Source organism: Ascidiella aspersa, chromosome 4, assembly GCF_963924565.1.
Source record: "Ascidiella aspersa chromosome 4, kaAscAspe10.2, whole genome shotgun sequence".
NCBI lineage: Eukaryota > Metazoa > Chordata > Ascidiacea > Phlebobranchia > Ascidiidae > Ascidiella > Ascidiella aspersa.
This window is the reverse complement of record NC_139450.1, coordinates 19,567,086-19,572,455: the sequence shown is the minus strand read 5'-3', so window position 1 is coordinate 19,572,455 and position 5,370 is coordinate 19,567,086. Positions and strand designations below refer to the sequence as shown.

Sequence of the window (5,370 nt, the reverse complement as noted above, 5' to 3'; positions counted from 1 at the left end):
TGTCTTATAACTTGTTTATCTTTTGAATAAATAAAATAAAACCTTCGCCATACAAAAATACAATTGTTTAGCAATAAGTTGCCGCAGGTTCTATAAAAATATCTTGTTCACGGCAAAAGTTGTGACCTTTTAAAAAAGACAAAAAATGTGGTACAACGTGCTCCGTGCACGCGGGTCGGTTGTAACACATGATGGGGCAAATTGTAACAAATAAAAACAACCGCATAAACACATTGGAAATGTATTTTTATTGTTATATTTCAACGAAATGTCAAACTCAAAAGGTACATATGTAACAGAAAGAGTTAGCCTACGATAGAGCAAAAGGGCTACTATCAAGCTGTAGGTCTCAGGTTGGGTGATGAGTTGCAAAAGGACAGGATTACTACTCAAACAAATTTAGATTACTGTTAAGTTCAACAAGCCTACAGCTAAAACTGCAGTCTTGGATGGGCATGATTACTAAACTATAGCTTATACAAAATTGGTTGTTTTTGGTGCTGACAACAAATTGGCAACTCAAAAAAAAAGTTAGCAAAAATAATACGTTCCCTAAACATATCGTAAACTACTGTACATTGTGCGTAGCATATGTGCAATTGTGCATGCACATGAGACAACATCGTATAGTACGGTTACCATAGTTATCCAAAAAATTAGTTTTCATCATCCGAGTCGCAGTTGTGACATAAATACGAATAATTCATGTCGGGGGTGCACGCTTTGTGGGCCCACAAGTGACATCTGACACATTGAATCCAAACCTATTTTGTTTTAGAATTTGTGAAATGTTCCATACATACCAAACATAAATTTTCTTCGTCGTCCGAAGAATCAGTTAGCGTGGCTCGCTTTTTCTTGGGTTGTTTAAATTTATTTTGTTTGTTTTGTGTTGACTTTTTGGGCAGAATTATTTTTCTTTTAGCTTTAGCAGGCTTCTGTCTCTCCGTCTGTTCCATTACTTTCTTGACTGGCGTATCCGTTAAAATTTCTGCTTACATCTTTTTTCGTTTGGATCCAACTATTTGTCTTGGTGGTGCTTTTGGCAATGGACGAAGTTCTTCAGGACTAAATTTAGAATGAGGCTCGCATGCAGAAGAAGTTGATGGAGTTTGACGTAAGAAGCCCGATCCTGTGGAATGCGAAGACAGAAGAGCTGGTTGTAGACCATGTTGAGACAACAAAGATGTTCCAATGAGAGCTGGAGGCAAATTTTGCGTTTATTGCACAGGCAAGGGTGACTAACGTGCCCCTCTCACCTGAGGTGAAAGCACCGACCTGTTTTGACCCTCGTTTTGCGATAATACGGTTAGGCACTTGAACAGTGGTAATACCTGTTTCGTCGACATTCGAAATATCGTTACCATTTAACTCATGCTTTGAAAGCACGCCATCTAGTTTTGAGAAAAACACACCGACATTGTGTTTGTTAAAACTCGTAGCCCTTGACAGACTCGTTGCCTCTGCACTTCGTATTGATAGCGTTAGGTTTCTTTTGATGTAGCCAGTAAACCAATCCGCTCCGGCTTTACCATTCTCTTCCCAACTCTTGGGATGACTGCACTTGTATTTCACTGCAAGTTCGTCAGCGAATTCTCGAAACTAAAAAAATTAAACTTTATTTCCAAAATTTTAGGTACAGTCTACTTATAATTTATGTGATTTAGAAATGATATCATCGATTCTACAAAACCAAAAAGCAATGTAGTAAGTATAATATCTTACATTTTTTGGAGACAATCCGTAAGAAGCATCCGCTGACATCAAGAGATACTTCGTCAACTCCTTTTCTTGCGACTCCGTGAATACTTGAGTAGCACTGCGGTAACCAACAGGAGGCAGTTCATTTGAACCTTTATCTTCTAACTTCTGTTTTGCTTTACAAAATCGAGACAACGTGACATGGCAAATAGAATATTCGTTTGCTACTGATCGAATAGATTTTCCTTGGTTTTTCACATCGTTCGCAGCTCTTGCAAGTTCTTGCACAGGTCTAGTACCTCTGTCAGTTTTTCGTTTAAAGTTTCTCACCATAGCTGAAAATATTTAAAGATTTTGTACATTATACTGTTTCGCCGGGGTCAGTTGTAACAGCTTTCAAATGTTACAACCAGCCCCATCAATTTTGTTACAACCGACCCAAGCCCCTGTCAGCCATTAATTACCTTCGTTCACCACTTGCCCAGTCAACTGGCTAGTTCATAAAGTATGCAACAATAAACTATAATAATTGCTAAATCCGATTGCATGCTTTTCAATTTTTAAAGTTAAAGGGTTAAACAACACTAACAAAAACTAAAAAAAGAAAAAAAATACTTTCTTACCTGAAATACTGAAATATATGTTTTTGTCCACAACTTTGTTTGTACTGCACGTAGTCTGCTCAAACTTTTAATGGCGGGAATGAACCGAAAGGCGCATGCGCATTGTTAATCACGTGATTTCAGCGTGTCCATTGGTGGCGCAATTTAGAGTGTTACAATCGACCCGTGTTACTTTACGCCCCGGTCTCCCCTAAACAAGTTTTAGGTGCTTTAATTTTGTGTAATTGCTGTAGTCTTGACCCCTTTCGCGCCAATTTTACGTTTCTATACCCGAAGTGTGATTTAATTATATGGGCCAAAAATTTATTTTCGGGACATATGTTGTTTTTGCTCTCATTCTTTTTGGTTGTTATGGTTTGCTTGGTATGTTTTAGACCGGTATTTGTCCGAAGCTTTATAGAAAAAGTATACATCGTAGAACTTTCGAAAATTCAGACATAGATTGGTATGTAAGTTTGCTTAAGAGGTTTATGAGTCTACGCCCCTATGGGCCTTTGATTGGGGGACAATGTGACACAATCGTTTTAGTTTGCTGTGGCTATCTACTCCTATCTAGCGGTTAAAAAGATTCCATATTCGATTGCTTTGTTAAACTCGCGAAGCGACGAAGCCACTTGGAATCATGCTGCGTGTTTTATTGTCACGGGGAAAATAAGCCGCGCGTGCGACTTGCCTTTTAAAAAGATGCTTCTCTAAGTAAAACAAATATTGCTCTTACAACACAACATATTTTATCGCCGCAAATTTCAATGCGAAATCGGGAGGCAGTGTACACCTCTCTGTTAGAACCTGTTGTGCATGTTACTAAAACCAAACATATCAACACCGAGCCTAAACAAATTAAAATTGTACAAGGGTCGCAGCAATCAAAATGCTAAAGTTTAATGCATTTTTAGCGGCGACGTTACAAAGCTACGTCATAACATGGCGTCATTCAAAAGAACACTGCGTTTATTTGGTTTGAATTGCTAAAATTTTCGATTTAAAAGGTGGCGTAGGCACACTTTTGCATATTGTCCGAAACAACAGATTTAAAGTCTGTTTTAAGTGATTGCTTGGACCAAGCCATGCTAAAAATTTACTCCACGAGTAAATAGACGTTAAAAACCTTTCGAGTCAAGAACAGTCTAAAGTGCTCATGTGTTCCTTGCAAAATGTAGCACATCAGTTATATATTTGACACAAAGTGACTAGGAAAGTTTTTTTGTGGTAAAATGGTGCTAAATAAACCTAAAAACATGATTGGGATGATTTAGTCACTAAAAAGCAAACTCACACCAATGTGTCAAAATGAATTTTCGCTTTGGATTTGGACTCAATATCTTTCAAATATGGTGTGTTGTTTTTTGTTTGAGATGAGTTACTTACTGTAGTATATCATAAAACTATTTTGAACTAGGTCTATTTTTTAAAACATATCATCAACCCATACACATCTAAAAAATGTCAGAATTGCATAATATTGCTTTGTCTAAAGTTTGCATTTCATCCTGTTTACTTTGTGTTTATATGTTGCATAAATCATAATACCATCACTACTTTTACTTATATCATAACGACATTTAGTGTTTACAGTTGCAAAGGCTTCAACTGGTAAAAATAATACCGTGACATTAGCCCAAACTATTGAGTCAATTTTTTTTCCCACAAAGAGCTTCCCGACGTGCTAACGACGCCCGACGAAGTAGGATTGAATCCTACTAGTTCGGCAACTGGGGACGTGGCGTTATTTTGCACAATGAGCGCAAAAATGTGCACGCCAAAATATGCTAAAGATGTGCGCACATTTTAAACTGCCTTCAAAAATGAGCGCCACTTTTTTTCACAATGTGCTCACATTTTGAACTGCCTTCAGAAATGTGCGCACTTTTTTTCACAATGTGCGCACATTTTAAAATGTCTTAAAAATGTGCGTACTTTTTTTCACAATGTGCGCACATTTCAAAATGGCTTAAAAATGTGCGGACATTTTTAAGTAAGAGTTAGAGTAAGAGTTTTTGAAGTTAGAGTTAGAGTTATAACGACGGCGGTGTGCATTGGGCTTTATAGTTTCATGCATACTAAAACATAACACTACACTGCATTTTTAGCGAATATTTAACTTGATAATGCAACCAGTTTTGTCGTTTGCTCAACATAAAAGATTACTTGCGCGGGTCTAGAACAGTGCTCCGGTTTTCTACTGCGGTACACCAACAGAGCTAAAACAATTTGGTGGCACACCTACGAAATGTATGTCGATCGACAATAGACAACCTCAGCAAAATTGGAGCCAATAGAAAAAAAGTGAATAACGATTAAACGCGCCGGAGGCGCCAATTTTTATTATTTTTTGCGGTTTTGCAGACTGCCTAAAATTTCTGAAGCCGGTCAAAGTCCTGAAAATTGTAGCCTAACCCCTCGCAATAGATGATTAGTAGGGCGATTATTTTTTGACTTGTCAAAAAAAGTCAAAATATTGTCAAAATTTACACGTTAGGTCAAAATTCGTCAAAATTTTTTCAAGTCAAAGTCGATTAAAATGCACATAAATCGTGTTTATAAAATTCAAAAAAGCTATAGTGTCGTTCAGTTAAAACTTGTTTTATGTATTCATTAAAGCAATATATGGTATACACGAGCTTGCAGATAACCAACCAGGTCTAGTTTATCGCATTAAGGCTCAGCTCGAACTTTGTTTTTGCATTATATAACGGTAGTTGTTTATCTCTTATTTGGACAAATGTATTGAACAGTATTTGCTGTCTTATTACGCTTGTGATTTGCAATGGTCTCATTTCCTATTTCGATAGCTAGGTCTTGTTAATTTTTGAAATAATTTTTACGTTGTATTTTAAAATAACCACCGTCTTGAAGATTTGTTTGTTTGCTTGTTCAAATGACAAAAATATCAAAGCATTTTTATGAGTTTTGCATAAACCTGAAAAACAAAACTGATTTGGGTTCGGCCCGTAGTCAGTAAAACATCTCAAACTTGTGGTTGACGAAGCTAAGACACCAGTACAGTACTTCAAACAACAATATGTTGTTTAAATCAATGTATTAC

At 36.9% G+C, this 5,370-nt stretch overlaps 1 pseudogene; it reads right to left on the bottom strand.

The window, feature by feature from the left end:
• Window positions 1-656: 656 nt before the first annotated feature.
• LOC146148581 (uncharacterized) lies at window positions 657-2,034 on the bottom strand (annotated as a pseudogene).
• Window positions 2,035-5,370: the final 3,336 nt, after the last annotated feature.